The sequence below is a fragment of the Pezoporus wallicus genome, unplaced genomic scaffold, assembly GCF_028554395.1.
Source record: "Pezoporus wallicus isolate ANWC-B61680 ecotype Strahan unplaced genomic scaffold, APGP_CSIRO_Pwel_v1 contig_13859, whole genome shotgun sequence".
NCBI classification, from domain to species: Eukaryota; Metazoa; Chordata; class Aves; order Psittaciformes; family Psittacidae; genus Pezoporus; species Pezoporus wallicus.
In genome coordinates this window covers 104,585-129,429 of record NW_026637614.1, presented here as the reverse complement: position 1 = coordinate 129,429, position 24,845 = coordinate 104,585, and the positions used below count along the sequence as shown (strand labels likewise).

General features: G+C 45.4%; 1 long non-coding RNA gene and 1 other non-coding gene across 2 annotated transcripts in view; one reads left to right on the top strand and one right to left on the bottom strand.

The window, feature by feature from the left end:
- The window catches only part of LOC130597804 (uncharacterized), a 40,147-nt gene that overhangs the window by 3,660 nt on the left and 11,642 nt on the right, over window positions 1–24,845 (bottom strand). The window lies entirely within an intron of this gene.
- Window positions 14,957–15,029, top strand: TRNAF-GAA (transfer RNA phenylalanine (anticodon GAA)). Its single transcript has one exon. It is a non-coding gene; the product is annotated as a tRNA-Phe (tRNA).

The window sequence follows — 24,845 nt, the reverse complement described above, 5'->3', positions numbered from 1 at the left end:
TAAGGTGCTTTCCAATCCAAACCATTCTATGATTTTATGATTCTATGTGGAGGTCACAGCTCCGGAGAACACCTCATGTAAGGGTTCAATCCACTCTAAAGGATTCCACTAATGCTAAAACTTTGACTGAAAACAGATGAAAACTGTCTGTTTTGTAAATTAGAAATTATTCCTGAGCTTTTATTAGTTTCACAAATTATTTGCTCTCAGACTCACAAAAAATCTTAGCAGGAAACACAAGATCCTTGGTAGAAAAAGCATCTCATTTAAAAATAAAACCTTTTGATTTGCTGATTAGAAATGACATTTGTACAATAAGAACTGGTTTTTAACAGAAAAAAAATAACTGAGCACTGAATTGAAACATTCCTTTTGAGTGAAAGCATTATCTACTCTTCAGTTCACCAGAGAAAAACAATGTTTGATCAGACTCTATATGAAATATGTTATTGGGCTTTTTGTTGCCCAGAAATGCTGCAGGCCACAAGAAAAATAACAAATCAATTTTCCACACAGCTCTCACATTAAGGAGGTTATCATCTGTTTGCAAAAAGTCTGTATCAGAAATGAAAACGCAGGATCTAAATCATGGAAGCACAGAATCATAGAATGGTTTGGATTGGAAAGTTCCTTAAGACCATCCAGTTCCAACGCCCTGCCATGGGCAGGGACACCTCACACTAAACCATGTCACCCAAGGCTCTGTCCAACCTGGCCTTGAACACTGCCTGGGATGGAGCATTCACAGCTCCTCTGGAGACCCTGTGCCAGTGCCTCAGCACCCTCACAGTAAAGAACTTCTTCCTTAGATCTACCCCAAACTTCCCCAGTTTCAGTTTGAACCCATCACCCCTTGTCCTATCACTCCAGTCCCTGATGAAGAGACATCAGTCTGTCTAGCATGTAGTGTTGGGTTTTTACTACATTATGAATAAAAAAATCTTAACTCTCAACTGCCATTAAAATATGCCTTAGTTAAATGTGTTACCATGTTAAATTGGACTCAGGAATTAAAATCTATGGTCTATGCTCTGCCCTTAGTAAGCTCCAGTAAGTCTTTGATAGCTACATAAGAAATCTTGCTGCAACATGTTCTTTGCTCAGTCATTTCTCTACTGAATTTGATCTTTTAATTATGAGTCTCTTCATCTGGGGAGGCATAAACGGGAACTCAGTTTCTGCTCTGCAAGAACTGAAGGTAGAAGATGGAGATAAAAGGATAGATAGGCCTGTAATTTACACATACATAGTGTCCCGAGGATCAAGCTACAGTCCAGAGATATGATGTAACCCTTAAAGATCTCCGTGATTCACATTAAAGCCAGATGGCTCAACTCCCAATAGCATGTTGGCTATACCGTTGTGAACTCCAGCATTAAACCCATGAATAAACAGTCTGTACTCCAATTCACTACAACTAAAATCCGCAGTTTAAATCTGGCTTTTGCAGCTAGTTGTCTTCCATACGGCGCCCTTCTAGTTAAATGTGCCCTTAGCTCTGTGTCAATTGAGTTAGTCAAAGAAGGATCATTTGGAGCATCTTCTAAATGTAAATTATCTGCTGTTCCAGCTTTAATACAAATTCTGTCATCTGATTAGCAGTTGATTGCACTAAACAGAACGGACTCAATCCACTGCCCAAACCAAGCAGGAAGGACATTTCAAGTTAAAGAAACAGCTTCCAAGTTTCCTTGTTAAACTCCTGGAACTCTCCTTTTATAAACCCCAGGAGGAATATGGTTCTGAAATAATGGCTGTTGATTGCTGTTTACTGATAGGTTTCTAATTCCTCCTCTGGACAAAGAGGACTTCTCCAGAAACAGGACTGGCACCTACAATTCTTGTGCCCTAAAATGTGTCTGGACTTTTAAGGCAACCTTATAGCACCAGACTTCTGTCCTGTAACAGAGAAGGAAGGCAGTCACAGCAGTTATTTGCTGGCATGTGCCTGGCAGAAGCTGTACAACTGTAAGTAAAGGTGGTGGTGGTAAAAGTGTCTCTGCATCACTAACATCAAGGGGAGAGGTATATTTAAAACACTCTTCAATGGGAAGGATTCATTGTCTATGTGAAGCCATCCAACTACATGGCATTTATTCTGTGCTGATTATGGGGACTCTCTTTTAATTCAGCAGAGAGAACTGGCTCTGTGGGATGATCAATACTTTCCTAGCAATGGAATCCAAGCTGACCAGCATTTACATCTAAGTGCCAGCTCTTTCCCGTCAAAGGCAGTAGCTCAATGGTTAAAACTTTGTTGTCCAAAATGGAGGAGTTGCTAGGTTTATAATTATTTCCAGAAACACTTGAACTTGGACAACCAGATCACTCCTTTCCTTTCCTTCCTTCCTTCCTTCCTTCCTTCCTTCCTTCCTTCCTTCCTTCCTTCCTTCCTTCCTTCCTTCCTTCCTTCCTTCCTTCCCTTCCTTCCTTCCTTCCTTCCTTCCTTCCTTCCTTCCTTCCTTCCTTCCTTCCTTCCTTCCTTCCTTCCTTCCTTCCTTCCTTCCTTCCTTCCTTCCTTCCTTCCTTCCTTCCTTCCTTCCTTCCTTCCTTCCTTCCTTCCTTCCTTCCTTCCTTCCTTCCTTCCCTCCTCCCTGACCTATAAATCCTGAAAGCTTCTCATTCAGCAATGAACTCTTATTTTTAAGGACTTTATTGTTGTATGTGCAACAGTTCAGTATCTGGGCTCAGTCAACTGTGGCAGACAAGAGAATCAAAGGTGCATAAGTGCAGATGGTTATTTCAAGCATTTGCTTATCCTTGGTTTTATAGCCAGGCTAGCAGACAAATGACAATGATGGGACATTGCAGACATTACCCTCTGGTCTAGTGTTTAAAGCACTTTGGACTTGGCAGGGGTTTGTGACACGCAGCTGGAACTTCTCAGGCTGGGCAGGATTTCACCCACCTCTGTCCTGCCTTAGTTTGCATCCAGCCTGCATAGCAAAAGGAAGAAATGGGGAGCAGGGGCCACATTTCTATCTTTAGGGAAGGCCATAACTTATTTCCCTGTTGTCTTTTTGTATCTGGACAGTCGTACTCTTAGGAGTAAAATGACCAACAAGATCATTGCTAATGGAAATCCTCTATGAGGCTTAAAGTTGCTTTCTAAGCAGGCATCTGTCACACCTGGGTGTCTTCTACAGGAGCTGAATTTCACCATTGATCTATAACCAAAATCCACCTGCAGGTTTCCAGTTGCATTAGTGCCTTTCCAAATGAACCAGCAATGCACTTACCTATGGGAAAGACCTTCCCCATCATGATTGAGGCTCTTGGCATGCTGGGAATCATACACGTCCCAGAATGAGCTGAAGAAACCATGTAGGTGAGAACTGGAAGGAATCTATGCCCTAATTTACTACCCAGTTCTGAGGTTTACAGACTCACCTCTTGTTTCTTGTCCTAACACACCGGGTATAACTAAACAACCTCGGAGATAACGGTGTCTGTTAGACTTGCTCCAGCTGCAGAGGGAAACACTTGTCAGTCACCCACCAGGAAGGTTGCCCTCGCACAGCAAAGCAGTGTGCCATGACCTACATCTCATGTACCCACCTACACCATCGCGTGGGCTGCGTCTTCTCCTGGGGGAAGCCCAGGAGATGCATGTGGGTATTATCCCAATTAGTTTTCACATTGTCACAGTGAGTGCGATACAGAGATGTGCTGGCATGTCCTGCATGACAGCCAACAAGAGACTCCCCCTGCTACTGGGAAAATATCATCTCTCCACAAATCTGTCCACAGATTTACAGATAATTGTGTGTTTCATGAAAAAAAACTGAGTTTTATTTTAGCTATAAAATAAAATGCTGCCTCTAAGCATGTGCAACAGTATCTCTCTCTACATACAATACTTGGCTGGCATTTTTCAGATTCAGGCACTTCAACAACAGAAGGTTGTTTTTTTATAATCCCTATGTGTCATTAGATAACAGCCTGTAGCCTGCCATTTTAGGGAGGAGAACGCTCTCAGTTGAAAGCCCAGTCCCTTTCTCACAGGCTGAGTCAGCAGGAGGTTGCTATTTCTGTGTTGCTGAAGGGAGAGAGTGGACTTGTACTGCCCATGCCACCCAGAGTGAATGGTGAATGCTCCATAGAATCCACAGCATCCTCACTGGGTATGCTGGGTCGTTCCCAGAGCTGCAGAAACAGCACCCTGCTGAGGATGAGGCCTGAAATCCCAAGTAGAGTTGTTCAGGTTTTATGTGTTTCACTCTTATGCTTTGCCATCCAGGGGAGATATAGTTGTTGTCGATAGGAGCTGACAAGTCTTCTGGCTCTGAGAGCCTTAATGGACAAAACTACCCCCTGCCAATCACTTTTGATTGCATTAGGATGGTGGAAAAATTAGGGGCTTTCTACATCTTGGAGAGGTGTTAAAGAACACAGCTTAAAAGGTGGGCTAAAAAAAAACAGGAAGGCAAAATTCTGCAGTTAGTTGGGGCCTGTTACTTAAGACTCTGAGAACAGAACGAAACACAACAGCGAATGCAGTTCCCACTGCAGAGAGGAGCAGATGGGGAAAGACTCAGCAAAAACAGTTTGCTTGTTTCCGAAACTTTTCAATAACATCCTTTTTCCCCTTTATTTATCCATCCCCTCTGGCTGTTTCTGGGTGATCAGTAGTTGCATGTGAAGTTGTGGCTGACCCATCCCTAGCAGTGTTCAAGTCGAGGATGGATATAGCTTTGAGCAACGTGGTCTAGTGAAAGGTGCCCCTACCCACAGCAAGGGGTTGGAACTGAGGGAGCTTTAAGGTCCTTTCCAACTCAAACCATTCCATGATTCTATGATTCTATGTTTGGAATAACTTTACAATGTAATACACACACAGCTTTGCAGTTAGTGTGAGTTTGGGGAGGGGGTATTTCTTCCCTCGGCTCGGTCCTGTTAGCCATCAGGAGGACATTTATTGGGGTTACAACTGAAGTTCACCCTTTAATCTAGGGCAAAATACTTTGCTAACAGGAATACAGGGTTATATATAGAAATATAAGGTTTGGTGCTGAAATAATTTGCAAATTTAGACTGAGGACCAAATATTCCATCCCCCACCCCTCCCCAATTTCATATATATTAAATTATAAAGAAACCCTTTTCTTCATAACCCTATATTTACACTCCTTTTTCTAGATATGGAAACCCTCAGTCCAAATATTTTCCTTTCTTTTAGAGAAGGGGTGACAGTCTGAATTGCTATGTGACACAAAACAACCCTTTGCCGTTCTAAGGCATTTCAATGGGGACAGCTCTCAGTCAGAGCCATAGGGATTAGTGTAGGCACAAATAAACCAGGGACAAATGGTGATGGACAAAGATTGTTCACAGATTTAGCTCTATTTGCGTAATAGTTCTCAGCAATGTTGGCCTGTAGCTAAAGCCCTGAAATCTCCCCCTCACACTGCTCTTGGGTTGACCACTGATCCTGAAATAACTTCTATATAGGGAAAAACTGTCGATGTATCAGGAGGTCTGACCACCTTCCTACCGACCTCAGGTGGCTCAGGTTTTTGGCACAGTATCATAGAGTCAGACTGGTTTGGGTTGGAAGAGACCTTAAAGCTCATCCAGTTCCAACTCCTGCCACAGGCAGGGACACCTTCCACTAGAGCAGGGTGCTCCAAGCCCCTGTGTCCAACCTGGCCTTGAACACTGCCAGGGATGGGGCAGCCACAGCTTCTCTGGACACCCTGTGCCAGTGCCTCAGCATCCTCTACAGGGAAGAACTTTTCCTTGTATTCAACTTAAGTCTCCCTTGTTTCAGTTTGAACCCATCACCCCTTGTCCTGTTCCTACATGCTTCTGTTAAAAGCTCCTCTCCAGGTTTCTCCTAGCCCCTTTAGTTACTGTAAGGCTGCTCTAAGGTCTCCCTGGCGCCTTCTTTTCTGTCTGAGCAAGCACCCCCAAAAGGACTCTGTATCACAGACTTCCCAGAGCCACAGGGAGACTGATTGGAGCTTCTTGCCCATGTTTCACCTCTCTAAAACCCTGCTGGGATAAGATATCCTTTGCATGCCAGATGAGCAGAAGCCGGCAGGTGGCTTTACCCCATACATGGGGACATTTCTAACTCCTCGGGGTTTCCTGACTCACAGGCAGTGCCTGGGGGAACCGCACAACCCACCTGCTCTGCGGGGGAAGGACGGTGGGCAAAGACAGAGCCCCGGCCCCGCTGGCAGAGAGATGCTTTTAGTCGTGACTCATCTGTGTGCTGCCTTCGGAGGGAGAGGCAGCAGCTTTGGTGAGTGGGAGATGCTGTGCTATTTTCTGTTTACAGGTTTTCTCTCTGTCTTTTCCCACCTGGGGGGGGGAAAGACACGTTTTGAAAGCCACAGCGCAGTTATTTTGTGGTTAGAACAATACTTTATGGGGTTTTCCCCCATTTCCTGATGAAGGTTGCAAGTTTGGTGTCTGCAGGAGAAACCGGGAGATGGAGAAGGGGAAAGGTGGAAGGAAAAACTCACTTGAAGCAGGGATGTGCTATGCACATTCTTACTTTGCATCCTCACATCCAGCCCATCCATAGGGTTTATTGGTACTAGAAAGTAGTAACATGTCAACTTGAGAAATATAAAGGTAAAGGGAAGAACAAGGCTTCTTTGCCTCCAGATGTTTGATCCCAGACAACACCGCCAATGTCAGTCCTGCCACACAGATAATATACCATGAGTCCCTTTGGGTCAGTGCTTTTATGCCTTAACCTGTCAATCTTCCCATCAAACTCAGTTGTCACTCAGGTCCATTTCACGCTGGATGCATTAGCCATGGTAAATCAATTGGGGCTGGATTATTAGTGTCATTATCTTGTTTACTGCTTGTGGCTCTCCCTAGCTTTAAAGCAATGCCCTTCTAACACCCTAGTGAAAGAAAAGTTCAGTTATTCCCATGTTTCACTGTCCAAAATGATGGTGGGGAGCTGGATCCACTAAGGGTCTTTGCCAGGCTTATGCTCTCTGCAGGGCTTGATCCAGTCCATGTTCTCCTGGAATATCCTCCAGCCTGATCTTCTCATTGAACACAGTTGCTGGAGGCCAGTATCACTCACAACTTCCAAGGGTTGACTCCTTGTCCACAAAGCTAGATCACTGGTCAGAAAACTCTTGAAGGAATCACTTAGGCAAGGGTAGAGCATTTTCTGCACTTAACTGAGGTCCTTCCTTTTGAAGCCATGGACTAAATGGATTTGATTGCCAAGAAACCATTGCATTAGCCCATAGCTGACTGTGAAGTAAGGGTCCCACCAGGGGAGATCTCCTTGGAAAGCTCATGAAATAGCTTTGACCCCAAATCTATTCCTTGGCCATCTCTGGCATCAAGATAAAGCAATGGTTTAAAGCTTGACATGATGAATGGGTGTTTAATAATGGTGAACCAGATTCAGATAGGCAAGCTGAAGTCCTCCAGGGTTCCTGAAGGAGAACCTCAGAGCCCCATTCAACTTGGCTCTATCCCCTGTCTCAACATGCTTACTCTGGAGCTTTGCAGGACCCTTCTATAGGCTTAGGTGGACTTTGTGGTGGCTCTGCTTTCCTTCTGAGCTGAAGGAAGCCAAGTATAACCAGTATACCCCTCATCTTGGTGATGTCCATTGCCTACATACTCACATCCACCCTCACTCACCATGTAGCTTTTGCCCATGTTTTGGATAAGGGCTGATCCCTTAAGAGACCTCTGAAACAGCCCCCGCACAAGGGCTGTTTGTGGAGCTGGATCTGATTTACAGAGCAATAGCATAACCAAACAATATATACCTTGTTCTTTCCAGTTCCAGGGACTGTGATAAAAATTAACATTCAGATTCGGAAATTGTTCTTTTTTTTTTTTGGTCCCAAACCCTCTACATTTAAGCACAGATTTACCCTCCAGTCATTTCTAACTGCCTTTCTATTTAAAGCAATTGAAGACAGAGAAAATTATGTGTGACTTAGGTTCATACTGTGGAACATAACTCCTATTTATTTAAGAGGCAGTGATGAGCTACATATGTTGCACAATTATATGGAAGATAGTAAGATTGCTGTGTTTTGGAATAAGAAAGCGTTAGCATTTGGAGAGAAGAAGGATTACTGGAGGTAATTTGTGTAGTTTAGAGTGATTTAAGTCTAGTCAAACAACTGCACATCATGGTGCAATATACGGCATAATAAGCCAAGAGAACTGAAGTTCTCAAGTCTGTTTTCTATGCCAGCTTCCCAGCTGGTGCTCCACCAAAGAAACCCATTGGGTTCTCTCATTTCTGGGGAAAGGATGCTCCTGGCCTGTGTTCTCCTGGTGTTTTTTCTCTCTTGCTTTGTTGTTTGGTCGGTCACTTACCCCATGATGTTTCCTGCATGAGTCTGAGTGGGCTTTACACCATTGAAAGAGCCATTAAATGAGCTTGTGCCACCAACCATCCCAGTTCAGCTTCTTTATGTGTCTGGGCAGCAGTTCTTTTACTTTTATTCTTTCATTGCCCAATGTTTTTCCTGCGATTGAAAATCAGGGCAGACTGCAGCTAACAGGCTAAATGTAAGGGGAGCTGGGAAGAGATGTTCAGGAAAAGATATTGATGTTTCAGAACATCAGTGCTTATGAGCACATGTTTTTTCAAGGTGCTTTTGAGGATGGAGAATAGCTAAAAAGCCACTTGTTGCTCAGACTGAGGGCTGACAGTGCTTCTTAGATCCGAGTGTTTTCCTATCTCAGCTGTCTGAGAGCTCTCACCTGCTAGAGCAGAGAGATGGTCCTTTTGCTGATGGGGGAATTGAGGTACAGGGGAACCAGTGGATTCATTTTGTTTTATTTCCCTTGTTTTACTGAGCTGCTGCTCAGCAGTTCTGGGGAAAACACAGCAAATACCAAAGTGGCTCCTGAAAACGTATTTGTCAGCTTAGCCATCTGGAACATCATGGATTCCTACTATAAAGGCAGGAGTCCCCTCCCAAAAGTCTGCATCCAGAGAGGGAGAAAGAGTTGTTGCACTAAAGCTGTGGTTGTGGAATAGCCCCTTCTCTACACTCATGTTCAGCTCAGGAAAGGCAGAGGAGTTTAGCAACGCAGCTCTGAGATGGTAAACACACATCTGCATGGCTTGCGTGATCTCTGGATGGGAACACAGCTCAAAGGGTGAAATCAGGAGTAGGCTGTGTGCCAGAGGACATCAAAGTACACAAGTCTAAGCTACAGGAGTGTCAGCAGGATCTCCCCATGGATGGAAGTGGGCTGAACAGCTTCACATTGAAGGACAGGGATGCAGAGAAATAAGACTCACCCTGCTGTGAGTGACTAATGTTGTGATTGCAGCAGATCTATGTGATGTGCACTGGTATCATCCTGCCTGAAACAGCAGTGGTGCAGAGGAACAGCATCTGGGCACTAAGGCAAAGGCAATATTGGTTTACAAATGGTTTCCACTGACACAGACTCCTCCTTTCCACTAGCAGAGGTGCTTGGAGGAGCTTAACTTGAGAGACAGTGTTTATATGTTGTGGCTCCTGTGCTCTTTGGGGACTTTAACAGAGACAGGGTTAAACAGCCAGCGTTTTGGTCAGATAGTAAAACACATGTTGTCCCTGCTTCAAACTCCAGCTAATGATCCCAACATCTGATAAAAAACCCCCACAGCTCCTCAGGCTGTCCCTGTCTTGGCTTGCAGAGTCCTATCCACATCGCCATACATCCATCCTCTCAAGTTAGCTGGTCCACCAAGGTCTGTAGGCAGTGTGTAGATAGAAGATGCTCAGTTCATCTTCCCCAACACCACGTAGCTCCCAGGCTAGAGGAGAGAGGCAGAGGAAAGTGCTGATCAAGGTAAATCCTGCCTGCAGGTTACTGGTGTGACAATTAAGAGATTTGAACTTGTCCCATCTAGTTGTCCTTGGATACCCATCCTGCCTCCTCACTCCCATGCCTCAGGTGGTGTTGTTTGTAGGGGTCTGAATAATTCTGGAGTCACTACAAAGTGAAGCGTTAATAAAAAGAGCCCAGGAAGCTAAAGTGAGAGCCAGACACACCTTCCCATGACTCTTGCACACCTTACGATCACTCCTTCAAGGCATGTTGGGGCTCAGCATTTTATTGCTTAGCTCCTCAGGGTGTTTCTCCAAAGCCCTGTGCAGGAACTCTTGGGTTCAATGTAAGAGATCATAGAATCACAGAATGGTTTGTTTGGAAGGGACCTTAAAGCTCATCCAGTTCCAGCCCCTGCCACAGGCAGGGACATCTTCCATCGGAGCGGGTTGCTCCAAGCCCCATCCAACCTGACCTTGGGTATGAAAAGCTGCTGGAAAAGCTCTGAGGACAATTACCACTGCCTGGCCATCTCTGCCAGAGGCTTTGAGCAGCACCAGCCACTGCTGCAGAGTCATCATTACCAGCAGAGCTTAGCTCCTTGCTAGGATTAATGATTCAAACCTGCTTAATTGAAGGTTTCTCCCTTTTGCCCTGAATATTAATCCCTGTCTCAGCCATGAAATTGCACAGGGGGTTTGTGAGCTGCCACCTTGCCTGTGGTGATGTTTCAGCTCAGTGAGGCACTGAAAGTGGGACCAGATCTCCCCATACCCTCACTTGCACTGTCTCCCCACGAACAGCTGAAACAATGCTTCAGCATCACATAACATACATTTCTTTGGTGGTTTTGGGTACCTGTAAGAACTGCCAACCCTTGCACTTGTCTTTATCTCGGGAAGAAATGGGCAAGAATCTTGGAAATACCTTTTCAGCCTCAGAGAAACTAAAGAAATAAAGCAAGCCTGACTGAGACACTTTAAAACCCGTGATTCATCGATGATAAAGTTGAGATGAGATCGAAGAAAGACCAAGACCCTGTTCTAACCACTGTAATGCTCCTGCAAACAAAAGGCAGCAGGAGTGAGCAAGACTGTGATGAGGAAATAGGTGTAGGAGCTGGGAAAATAATACAGTCAGGGAATAAAGTCATCCCTTGACACCAGGACAGGCTTCACTACTCATTCCTGCCCACTCTCCTGATTATTAATGATGTGAAGGGCTTGCAGGGGTTGCCAAGTGGGAACTTGTGTCAGGCACTGCTTTAAGACATTATCACTTCTTTTGCAGAGCTACAATCTGCTTCCAGACACTGCTGAGCTGCAATACTGTGTGGAGGCTGCAATGCAGAGATCCTGTCTCACCTCTCATTTGCAAAGTGTGAACTAAGGAGAGAACCCACAGAATCCGGTTCCTCACAGCCTCCCATTCCCTCGTGCTTTGTGCCTGGCTCTTCATAATCCAAAAATCTGGGATAATTTCCTCTCCAGACACACTCTAAGCACAAAGAAGGTGAAAAAAAAAACCAAAACCCTGCTTCAGTGGCTTCAGGGATTGCCGAGAGTGGATTTAAGCAGGAAACAGAATGCATTTTCTGGGGCGGTCTCATATGTGACTGGGGAAAAGGGAATAGGCTGACGGAGGGTTGGTCGTAAAGCAAGCAGAGAAGAGAGACTTACATCAGAGCTCCTGATTCCCATCTCTACGTCACCTAGCAACACTCCCATTAAGGACTTCACTTCCGGGAAATTAATTCCCTGGGAATTTTCCCGTTAGATGGCACCACTGGCATTGAGACTGCTTTCTCTGCTCCGAGTCCCTCATGCCAGATAGACCTAAATCCCAATGCACAGACCCCACACACCTCAAAAGCTCAGGAGGAGTTGAAAGATGAATGGTGTTTGTGCAGGCTCAGTGAGATGGGCTGTTAGTTCTAAGTACATTTGGAGGAAACCTTCTGACAGGACCCTATCTTTGCAATGGGCATAACACAGATTCTGAAAAACCCTATGGAGTGACTCCATAACCTGGCTTTTTTGGGTGAAAAACTGTTATGGCTTCATTAAAGCTGCAGAAAAGCTGTTGAGCTGGTCCCTGAGGTACATAAAATGCTTCAGGACAGCTCATGCAGACTGCAGCTTTCCAGCAGCTGGTGGGCAGCAAACCAAAATGCTCATGTAGTGACACCACCATTCTCAGAGTGCTCGCACAAGGGTAATTTCTAGGGAAAACCAATGCTTCAGCTGAAATCAGTGATGGAAAATTCCTTTTCTCATTGTCACTGGGTATTATAATTTCTGCTGTGGGTACAGAGAGCTGAGTTGTAACTCGCAACAGTGTTGGTTTTGATGGATATATGAACTTCAGCTAGAAAGAGGATGCTTAGCTTGTCAAACTCGTGTGTTGATAACATCCATGGTGCTATATAAAGACCTCCAGAGTCCATGTGCAGTTTTTGGTTTGGTTTGATTTGGTTCTATTTGTTTGGATTTTGAGAAGAGATTCAATTTGGAAACTCAACACCAGTGTCCGAGATTTCTATGGACTGTTTGTAATAGTTAGGTCAGGTTTAAGATTTGCCTTGTTGCCCTTTGAGAACTCAGGTAAGATGAATCCCAGCCCAGGAACCTTTTCCAAACTGCTAAGTTTTGCAGATAAAAAGTCCTGCAAGGTTCAGCAGGTCTTTGTTACCTATTAGACTAATGTCCCCATGTGGCCTTCTAAGAATCTGGTTATCCTCAACAGTTCTGGTAATACTAGATAGGTCACAGCTCTTCAGGGAAGAGCAAAGCAATGCTCTTTCAACAGAATCAGAGGCACTGATGATTCCAAATAGACAGAGTCTTTAAAGAAAAAAATAAACCTGGAGCAAGTCCACAGTCCAGACATTAGTAACTCTTCAAAACGAAGCTTTACATACAAATAAACACTTATGATGGACCCCTACAATAATAATCTAATAAATCAACTGACTTGCAGTCCTTTTTCTCACTGCCTTCAGCATTCAAATGAGGAAAAACATACCAGAAAGAGCTTTCTGTTTCTGCAGGCTGATCCAAGCTGTGTTTGTACGATCCTTAGTCACTAAGCTCAAGAAATTGCTCCTATAGGCATCTTCTGTAGATAAATATAACCAGACGTGCTCTGAACATGCAGCTGTAGTTTGTGGATGATTTGCAGGGGGAGATTTCTTCTTCATCCTCTTCCATGGATAACTGGAAAGACTTACTAGGGCCATTCACCAACTACCTTCTTCTTATAGATCCTGAGGTCTAGATGAAGGTGAGAGAGTCAATAGGATAGGTAAAATGGGATTGCTCATTTCCACTTCAGGTCTGAGACCTAAACACTCTTCTGTGGCTCAAAATCCCTAAGTAATATCCTAGGTTCCTCTCATATCAGCATCTCTACCAGACACAGAATGCAACAGAGAAACGTTTTGGGTTAGTAGTCGTGTGGTCATGGTCTTCAGTGATGCCCTGGATCTGTTATGTACACCTGTTCTCAGCACCACAGCTTTCAAGGACTGGATCTAGCATGTTTCTAGGTCACATATATGAAACAATTTGTAAGTGCAAATGGACATAAAGCAGAAACCCTGTGACAGTGTTCAACTGTGCAAAGAGGCTCCCACCTCATTAACAAAACAAGAGACCCTCAGCCACGTATGTGTGATCAGCTCCTGAGTGGCCATGGGCAGGATCACCACTGGGGTCCAGTAGCCGAAGTGGCTTTGCAGAAAGAAAACCCACTTAAGGTACAATCCTGATGTCTGAATTTTGCAAGAGGTTCCATAACCTAGTTTGGGAGCCCTAAATACCAGGAACTGTTATCTAATAAATCTCTGTGAGGAAATATCTGCTGCTGTCAAGCTGAATGTTCAAACCCAGATTGAATGTATTTTTGACACCTTTCACTACTGATTTTTTTTTTTTTAGCAGACATAGAAAACTTACTGTGCATTTCCCATATGTATTCTGGTGAGATGTGAATTTGGAGCTGGTGAAAGATGGTAGATCATCGGTCCTGGTAGAGAATTATCTGCAGAATAAGTTGGTGGGCTGGGCAAACATCTCCCATATCACTACAGGAATATGCCTGCCTTCCATTCCCTAGCTGGAGAGAGACAGATTGATGTGAAAGGATTAGCCAAGCCCCATGGATAACTCCAGATTCTTCAGTGGGCTCTGTGAAAATACATTAGAAATGTCTGTTCTACGCTAAAGTTCTTGGCTGGTCCTCTGATCATAGTTGCTGTGTAACCCGAGTTTAACTCTGGTTTATGATATGGACCTTGGTCTTTAGGTACAGCAAGGAGCCCCACTTGCTTCTTACCAGCAGACCCAAACCTATCCCTGAGGAGGGGGGGGTTGTATTTTGGATATATCAATCAGACCAGTTTGGAAACTCAATCAGCATTTCTGATGCTATTACTTGGTTTATTGAGAGGGATGCAAACACCTCAGCTCCACTCAGTTCTGATCCCTACTCTACAATAAGCAGCATGCGCCCTGAACCAAGGAATGGCTGTGGCATCCCAGATGAGTCAAACCCTATGGAAGAGAAGCACATTAGTCAACACAACTGGTATCCAAGTCTGAAACCCGGAACAGAGCTAAAAGGAAAGGTCTGAGGAGTGAGACAAGACTGTCTTCAACACCAGAAGCACAGAAAGCAGTCTGTGTTTGACTTCCCCTTTTACCCTCTTCCCATTCACAGTCATTTCTTGAATCCACCATACAATGAATTTGCCTTCATCCTCCATCACCCTTGTCACTTCACAGTCACGCTTCCTCATCAGTAGCTTTGCATCTGGAGACATACCTCCATCTGCTTAGTTCCCTTGCAATGATTTGAGTGACAGAGCTCCTCTTCAGTCCCAAAGTAACTGTAGTCTCCTGTCAGTCTTTCAGGAATAGCTGTTCTATTTCCCTGTTCCACTTCTTTACATCCTCCAGAGCCACATTATTAATGAAGTCTTACATATATAAAGAGGCCACTTACATTGACAGGGAGGCTGTGTTGGTTGCCTTGGGCCATTGCTTTTTGAGCTCAGCTTGTCTGTGTGCTGTTCTGTGAAATCTCTTACTTGACTCACAGCTGATGTCAAATGAGCTTGTCTGAACAGGCTGGAAGGTAATTATATTGCAACAGGTATTGTGAAAATCAGTGCCCCAGAAGGGCTGAAGTAGCTCAGCTGGGAGAGCGTTAGACTGAAGATCTAAAGGTCCCTGGTTCAATCCCGGGCTTCAGCAGTGTTTTCCTGTAGCTTTTTGTGCTCATTGCTGGGCATTTCAGTACAAGAGAGACATGAAGGTACTGGAGAGAGTCCAGGAAGATGATGAAGGGACTGGAACAATCCTCAAATGAGAATAGGATGAGAGACCTGGCATCTGGTTGCCCTGAGACTTTGGGGAGTCTCCATCCTTAGGAACATTCAAAGGCTGCCTGGATGTGGTCCTGCTGCAGCAGGAAGATGGACCAGATAGTAGGACCCTTCCAACTAGTCTGTGTGTAGAAGACAAAGATAAAAGTGTATGTCTAAAGCAGGGAAAAGCAAAGCTAATGCCAGCCTATACACTTCCATAAGCAGTGGCCATCTGGCCAATCAGCACAACCATCTGGGCTGACAAACATCTGGGCTTAAGATTTGCTTATCAGAATCATAGAATCATGGAATCATAGGATGGTTTGGGTTGGAAAGGACCTTAAGATCACCAAGTTCCAACCCCCTGCCATGGGCAGGGATGCCTCACACTTGACCAAGTCTCCCGACCAACGTCTAAATAAAAGCAGGTTAATACATTCTCATTCTTACAGACCCCTTTATTGGGTTCAACCTTTTCTCTTTACATCATTTTTCCCCCCCAGAGAAGCTAATAGCCTTATGGACAAATAGCTTTATGCTTCAAATTCTCCTCCTCACCCGCTCTGAAATCCCAGTGTCTGTCATCTGCTGCAGGATCTGCAACCCTACGTCACGAGCAGAGCCCCCAAATAAACTTCCGTTCTCATTTAAGACACCATCTGTGTCCCATTTCTGCAGCGCTTGGCAGGGATCGCTTCCCTTCTATGGTATGTTTGTTCCCCTCGCTGAGCTGCAGCTTTCTTTGGAGGTGGGAAAAGTCAGCGGGTGGAAAGGATGCCAGCTCTGTGCTAGTGGAGATCGCTTCTCTGTGGCAGAGTCCTTGGGTTGCAGGCTGCTTTTGGTGGTCAACCAGGAGTGGTCCTGGAGCAGACTCAAGGGCAACCCACAGAAGAACTAGAGCCAATATTAGGTCATATTTGGTTGCAAGAAGGGGAAGAGGTTTCAGTGGGTTGTTGCCTGTTAATGAGGGTAAGAACAGTGAGGTGAGGAAGGGCCAAGTCGAGAGCATCATGGTCCAAATGCACTGGAACACCCAATTGCTCTGTGTCCTTTTTGATGCTGTTCAGAGAATCACAGAATGGTTTGGGTTGGAAAGGACCTTAAGACCATCCAGTTCCAACCCCCTGCCATGGGCAGGGACACCTCACCCAGACCACGTCACCCAAGCCTCTGTCCAACCTGGCCTTGAACACTGCAGGGGTGGAACATTCACAACTTCTCTGGGCACCCTGTGCCAGTACCTCAGCATCCTCACAGTAGAGAACTTCTTCCTTATCTCCAACCTGAACTTCTCCTGTTTCAGTTTGAACCCATTCCCCCTTGTTCTATCACTACAGTCCCTACTGTGCAATTAAATTAAGCCTTATTGCATCATTCAGAGAGCTGCAACCCACAACAAAGCATAAGCAGCCTTAGCTTAGGCTGCCCATCAAACCAGCTGAATGACCTGTTCAAGCTGCATCGCTGCACCTCAGTTTCCCTAGTTGTAGCAGTGCCACATGACACGTTTACCTTCCCTAAGTGTGGTGAAAGCTAACTTGCAGGTGTAAGTACTCTGTGTTCTCAGCTTGTTTTCATGTGTTATCCCTGCATGTGTCCCTGCAGATGATGCTGTATTACTCACACACCTTTCAAGTCCTCTTTTCTCTTCTAATTCCTTTTATTTGCAAAACCGACGAACAGTCATGCTATCCAGGAAAACACAGCCTTCATAATGCTGGCATCAGCGTCAGAGCCGTGTTCAGGAAAGACTGTTCCTTAGGAACTTCCATCACTTTCAGGTGAATTTACCTCAAACTGGATCGGAAATTGGGAGGGGGAAGCATTAAGAAAGAAAAGAACAGCTCATCTCAGAACAACAATGAAAGATGACTTAAACAATGAGGAAACAGCACAGGAAAGAGGATGATGGACTGGAGGTGATGTACGAGACTACAGAAGGTCAGCATTGATACAAACCATTTTAAATGGCCAAGAAGGACTTTGGGGTTCATTTGGAGAGTAGATGAACGTGAGGGAGATAGATGAAGGTGAGGAAATCTTGGAACACTTTGCCTGTCATGGAGGAGATAAACACCAAGGATGAAGAATATATGGTTGAGCTAGAAGTCAGCATTATAAGTAATGGATTTAAGCTGTTTTAGGATGTGCACTAGCTGTAAATTCAAAGGTTTCTATCAAACAAAATACAGCATCTCTCAGCAAGCTCTTTCATGTCCTTGGTGCCAGAAAAGTCTTGTAGGGGGTCTTCTACAAAAGGGGTTTTACCACATGTAGTGGCTGAGAACCACCTTCCCATCCCTGTGTCTCATTTTGTTGCACAGCTATCTGTTGCCACAGTATCTGATCCCACTGAGGATACTCGGGGTTTAATATGCATCACTAACTGGTCATGATGAGTCAAAGCCTTCTCTATTGCCCTTCCCTAAGTAACTTTCTTAATCATCTTCCTTAACGAAAAGCTGAGGTCTTGTATAAGCCACAAAACCCAGGGAACCACCTAGGCTTTCACCTACTTTTGGAGTTCTTGTAATTCTCTTTGCTTTTGAGGTTATAGTCCCAAACTCCTTGGATACTGCTTGCTTACCTTTAAGCATCCAGCTGTACCAGCTTCCAGAAACTAATTCGTGCCATGAAAACTGCCATGTTATCATCCCTCCTTGACAAAGATGAAAGGTCTGGAGAGCAACAGCAGACATAGAGGATATTGGAAGAGAAGACCAACAAAGGATGTTATTGTCTATAAATTCTTAGTCTCACTTAGAATGGACTATCATGCCTGACTCTGGCTGGCATCAGCCCATGACCATAGCAGACAGTGACATGAAATGGACACAAGTCCACCAGACTGTCAATCAGCAGAAGGTGGTGTGAGAAAACCTCTGAAATAGGGAGCTATGGAACAACCTTTCCTTTGGTTATCCCAGATGCCAAAACCAGAGGTGCTGAGACATCTTCAGCTGCCTGTTGCCTTGTTGCTGCCATGTTTAATAACCCTGATGTATCTGTCCATGGAGATCTTGCCTAAAACAGTGAAAACTTTCCTGGTCAATTGTTGGTTGGTGGTGCCTGTTACTGGTTGTGGATACTTCTGGTGCCGTTGCTCCTTTTGGCAAGAGAAGTGGCCATCACATGGAAGCAGGGACAAAATAGAATTGCCAACAAATGCATCTCCAGCAAGCTGAATTGACTTAAGGCCCTTATTCTTCCTTTTCTGTATTCACAGTGACCCACATTTCATAAAATGATAGAATGGTTTGGGTTGGAAGGCACCTTGAAGCTCACCCAGTTCCATCCTCCTGCCACAGGCAGGGACACCTTCCACTAGAGCAGCTTGCTCCAAGCCCCTGTGTCCAACCTGGCCTTGAACACTGCCAGGGATGGGGCAGCCACAGCTTCTCTGGGCACCCTGTGCCAGCGCCTCAGCACCCTCACAGGGAAGAGCTTCTGCCTAAGAGCTCATCTCAGTCTCCCCTCGGGCAGGTTCAAGCCATTGCCCTTGGCCTGTCCCTACAGGCCCTTGTCCCAAGCCCCTCTCCAGGTTTCCTGCAGCCCCTTTAGGCACTGGAGCTGCTCTCAGGTCTCCCCTTCAGGAGCCTTCTCTTCTCCAGGCTGCCTCAGCCCAGCTCTCTCAGCCTGGCTCCAGAGCAGAGCTGCTCCAGCCCTTGCAGCATCTCCATGGCCCCCTCTGGACTCGCTCCAACAGCTCCATGTCCCTGTCGTGTTGTTGCCCCAGAGCTGGACCAGGACTGCAGGGGGGGGGGGTTCTCCCCAGAGTGCAGTAGAGGGGGAGAATCCCCTCCTTTGACCTGCTGGCCACATTCCTTTTGATGCAGCCTTGAATCCCAGTTATATGCATGCTCACTGGGCAGGCTGTGTGTATATGCAGCAAATCTGCTCTCATATTAACTCAGGTATCTCAGATTTTCAGAGTAGCCTGTGGAAAATGTCATTCAAAGCCAGAAGTTTCATGAAAAGACCCAGCATAGAGCAAAAAAAAAACCCAGTAATATAATTTTGCTCAGCTTTTCTTCAACTCTACATTGGACTTTTCTCCACCCCTTCCCAACTGTTCTTCTGTCCCCCACGATATTAAAATGGGCTGGCAAGGGTGGCTGCCATGGGGGAGGTGGACATGGAGGGGATGTCTTGGCTCTAGGAATGACAGCAGAAACCCTCTAGCAGGGAATAGGAATAACTAGTAACACGTATAGAGAACAGTGACTTGCTCGCTGTCAGTGCTGTCCACCTCCTCAGCTCGGGGGGGGCCCACCAGCTCCAGGCTGATCACACCCACTTGAGAGAGGGAGCCAGCCTGAACAGCAGCGAGGGAAAGGTTCATCTGCAGGGGAAAGCAATCTGTCCCTGGGGGAGGTGAGAGGAGAATGGGGGATCTTGTGAAGTACCAGGGCTGCATTTCGAGAGGGACTTTCTGGACTGAACATGATCCTGGAGTACACGAGACAGGTGGAGGACGAGGACAAGGGTGTGTTAGCATCCTTACTGATGTGGTACAGAGGGGAATAGATAGTCCTGAAAGCTAAGCTCATTTAAACTAATGATTCTATTGCATATTCCTCAGGAAAACTCCCTACTACATTCACAACCAGTGCTTGACTTGGCTAGAGCGAGGCTGTCATTTAACTATTTATCTAGACAGCTGCCGGCCCTGGAATGGGACAGATCTCCCAGCACTGCTGGAGGATTAATGCTGCAGATGGCTACAGGCATATTTGCAAGCGTTGAGATGTTTGTGGTGTTTTACCGCCTTCTGACATCACAGAATCAGGGAATACCAGGTTAGAAGGGACCTCAAGGATCCAACCTTTCCTTTCAAAGCATGACCTAAACCAGATGGTCCAGCACCCTGTCCAGAAGAACCTTAAAGGTGTCCAGTGCTGGGGAATCATTCACTTCCTTGGGGAGATTATTCCAGAGGCTGATTGTTCTCACTGGGAAAATATTTTCCTCTTGTGTCCAGTTGGAATCTCCCCAGGAGTGACTTGTGCCCATCAGCCCTCATCTTTTCCACAACTCCCTGTAAAAAAGGAGTCTCCATCTTCTTTGTAGCCACCCTTTAAATACTGGAATATGCTGATAAAGTCTGCCCTGAGCCTTCTTTTCTCTAGGCTGAACAAACTCAGCTCTCTCAGCCTTTCCTCACATGGTTTCCCAGTCCTTGGATCATCTTTGTGGCCCTTCTCTGCACTCTCTCCAGCCTGTCCACATCTTTTTTGTATAGCAGGGACCAAAACTGAACACAGTGTTCCAGATGTGGCCTGACAAGCACTGGGTACAGTGGGACAGTGATTTCTTTCTCTCTGCTGGTGATGCCCTTAATGAGAAACCTCCTGTCTCACTTTTTTTTTGCCTTATTTATGTTCAGTCTCCTCCAAGAGGACACTTTTGACCCACCTGGGGAAGTCATGGTTCACGTCCCACACCACCACTCGTGGCCGAGGGTCTCACAGGGATGCTGGTACAAGATTCCCACATGTGTCACTTGGATTCCTCATCAGCACAAACTGATCCATCACGTTTCTAGGGGAATGGATCCTTAATGAGAAACCTCCTGTCTCACTTTTTTTTTGCCTTATTTATGTTCAGTCTCCTCCAAGAGGACACTTTTGACCCACCTGGGGAAGTCATGGTTCACGTCCCACACCACCACTCGTGGCCGAGGGTCTCACAGGGATGCTGGTACAAGATTCCCACATGTGTCACTTGGATTCCTCATCAGCACAAACTGATCCATCACGTTTCTAGGGGAATGGGCTCTTGATGTCGGGTCCTGCTCCCATAGAAAGACATCTTTGGGAAGGTCCTAGCCTGCAGCTCCACGCTCCAGCTGCCTTGCTGTGCTGTGTCACTGTTTCCCCTCTCATGCACCGATGCAGGAACCTTTACAGGGCTGGCAGGAAAAGGCACTTTCTCAGCCAGCCACAACTGAGAAGGTCTGAGAAAAGAGAAGCTCTCCCATCTTGGTGGGTGACCACAATGAACTTGATGAGGACTTGGTCCTGAGCTAGAAACAAACATGCCCTTTATCCTGTTACAGATTCAATAGCTGGTGATGGCCAAGATTAAGAGAACTGGAAGCCTGGTTTTAGAAGATTGTTCCCAGAGTGCTTTCAGTTCCAGAGAGTTGTCAGTGTCAGGGTTTATATTTCCCAGATGCCAAGACCCTTCCCAAAAGGTTGTGTGTATATTTATATATATACAGATACAGATATACAAAGCTTACAAACCAAGCACTGACATGAGCTGAGTTGCAAGAGCTGCATGCCTAGGAATTGAGGTCTGCAACAAACTCAAGGCAACATGTGTTACCTGGGCCCATGGTGAGGCTAAGGTTGTGTGCAGGTACCTCGCATTAGCTCCAAAAGTATTAGGCAGCTAAGGGGTACTAATCTATTTAGTGAGGAAAGCAACCAAACCCTCAGCTAACAAATCTTTCCTTAGGAAAGCACTGGAATTGCAAAGGAGCTGATTTTTACCTCTTCTGACTATACTGAAAGGCTGGGGGGGGGGGGGGGGGAAGGAGCTCTTAACTTAGAACTTCAGTTAAATGTTTAAAGCTAGAAGTGATGATTTAAGACCTTAAGGACTAAAAATTCTTGGGCTGAAAAAGAAACACATCCTCATTGACTTTGCAGGTCTTGTAGTCATGATTTTCTTTGCATACGCTATTATTATTTTCATTATTATTATTACTATTACTGTTATTATTATCACCATCATTACCTCCAACTCTAAGGAGCTTGTTCCATGGCCAACCTGTAACCAAGGTAGAGTCTGAACTCTGCTTTTCCAAGCCTTCAGGTTGACACTGTAACTGCAAAATGGACTTCCCTTAAGCAACAGGCAACCCAGAACATCTGTGGCCACCCAGCAAGATCTTTAATGGGGTGGCTTTAAAACCATCAGGAAACTGAGCTGTGCCCCACTCAGTCCTGAGTAAAGAATAGCTGCCTCCGTTTTCTATGCTAACTTGATGGTTTTCAAAAGCCCATTTCATTTCTCCTCCTCCTCCATGTACTTCTCCCTCTCTTCTTCTCTCTCTTTTCCTCCTGCGGAGGTGCCAAAGCCTCCTTCATCAATTTGTGAGAACTTCTGCTTGAAAACTAGAGCAGAGAATCACCCACGTAACCAGGCTGGCAGGAAAATATCGGAGGCAGAGACACTGACTCAAAATGACTCGAGGAGTTTCCCCGTGTCAGGGTGAGAGGAATGGGAGCCTGAAATCAACTCCACCAAGGTTCCTGGGGAATGAGAGACCTGTCCATCGTCTTCTGACCATGGCTGGATCATGGACTTCTGACCATGACAGGTCTCTTCTGTTTACTGCTTGACTGAGACTCGTGGTGTTCCCAGATTTGGGAGTTTTATCCATGAGAAAACACAATGTGCCAATCGCCTTCTAGATATTTCCAAGTGCTTGTAATGAGGGGTTATGAGACACAGTGGAATTTCTGCAGACTAAAGCAAAAGAGAAGTTTCCAACTCACATGGCACAAGTCAAGTAGCTTAAAAAGATGATCTAAATGTAGTTTAAAGCCTTACATACCATCTAGTTGTTAATATCACTCCTGTACTGGATTCTTGTTCTTTTTTACATTACCTCCTGTCCTGGAATTGCAGAGCTTTGCTGAGGATATCTAATGTGCTGCAGATGCTTGTTGGGAACCAAACTGAAATCTACGTCCTCTTCCTCGTGGACTAATGAACTCCCCTCAATCTGCCACATCCTAGGTGCTCCCAAAGGGTGAAAGAAGAGTATTCCCTCTTGACCCAGACTCAGTCCCACTCTGGGCATGGTCATGAAAATCTCCCTATATCTTAAGTGACAGCAGAGCTCCACAACCCTCTTTCTCTGGGCTCTTTTCTGAACACATTTAAATAGCCTGCTTCCACTTGTACCAAGCAATGCTTCCTGTTCTCTCCTTTTCCTCCACTAGCACCCTGCAGTCACAGGCAAAATCAGGTTTTGCTGTTCACACTGATAATAAAGGAGAGCCTGTTGCCCCAAAGTTAACAGCCCAAATAGTTAACAACCCGAATAACTATTTAAATTGCAATTAATTAATCAGTCATAGGTACTAAAGCCAAGACCCTTCAAAGTTATTTTGGTTGTCTATTTACTTTAGTACCTCTGAGGAGCTGAGCTGATCCAGAACATATTTTGTTACCCTCTAGTTTAAGCATTCAGAGCAGGTCCTGGGCACTTGCTGCATTTGAACAAGGAATTTTTGTCTTTTTCTTATTTATTTTTAGCATGACACATGACCAAGCCCCAGGAAATCCTAACTCATCATTTTCCATGGGCTCGTTGGGTGACCTGAATGGAAGAATTGCTCCCATCCTTATATCTGCCATGTGCAAGTCATGTGCAACGTCACATTTGCCATGTGAATTAGGACCCTGTGCCTTTCAAAATCCAAGCAGCTCCCGCTGCAAAAGGCAGGCAGGGATGCATCTGTATCTCTAAGCTCAGTGTTTGGAAAAGCTGAGCTGTTAGGAACAGATGGAATCCACTATGGATGGTGAAGGGTTAGCTCCAAGGTTGTAGACTGCTGCCTGAGGCTCTGCGTGGCAGAACTTCATCTGCTCAGCAGTGAAGACCTTGGTTACTCAGGCTCCTTCTAAAGTCAATGGGAAGAGTTGGTCCCTTAAAGCATGATTCAGACTTCCGCTGCCAAGGTGTCAGAGCAGCTGAGATGGGATGAGAAAGGGCAGGATGAACATGCACAGACCTAGCTTGCTGTCAGAGGGGCTGGATGGCAGCTTACCCACTGATGCAAGGACTACAGAGTGCACCTCTTAATGCAAGGATGGGTTATCTTCATCACTGTCTGGACTCTACACAAGGGCACAAAAGCATGTATTACCTTTACAACTGCACACAAGCCGTCTGTTCCTGGCACAGTGCTTCTACACCTCTAAGAGCTCAGCACTGCAGCACGAACCAAGACTTAACATCTTTAAGCTTTAGTAGTAATCACAGGATTATTGCTCCCATGGCATGCAAATAATGCTCCTTTCTTTTCCTCATCTTGTAGCTGCCATGTAATTTAGCAAACTAATTTTTAGGGCTGGCAATGTCTTTTATTGTCTGTGTGTGTTGGCTGCCTCTGTCTCTGTCATGGCTAGCTCTCTCTGTCAGATCTCAGAGCACTTTGCAAAGGACTCTGGAGTATTTTGTCCAATTTTCTGGTGAGGGAAACTGAGGCGTGAATAAAAGAATTGCTTTGTCCTCAAGCTAGCAAGAGCAGAGGGACAAAGACACGGAGTCCAATTAGCCTATATATTACAGTAGGTTTGAACAACCTGGTCTAGTGGACAGTGTCCTTGACTATGGCAGGGAGGTTGGAACTAGATGATCTTTAAGGCCCCTTCCAAATCAAACAATTCTATGACTCTATGAGTCTGTGAAAAAGAAAGCAACAGCAGAAGCATTCCATAGGAGTGCAAACTGTAAGAAAAAACAACTGGCAAAATAGAGAAGGCGATGCTGAGAATATTCATGCCTCGCTCCATCACCTTTTCACCAGGGCAGCAGTATAGCCCCTGCAGCAGTGATTCACAGTGACTGCAAATCAGAGGTCCAGGGTCCTCTGTCTGACTTCATAAACCAACTGTGTCAGTAACTGCATTCAGTAGCTTCAGTGGGAACACCCCCAGGTGTACTAACAAACCCAGTGAT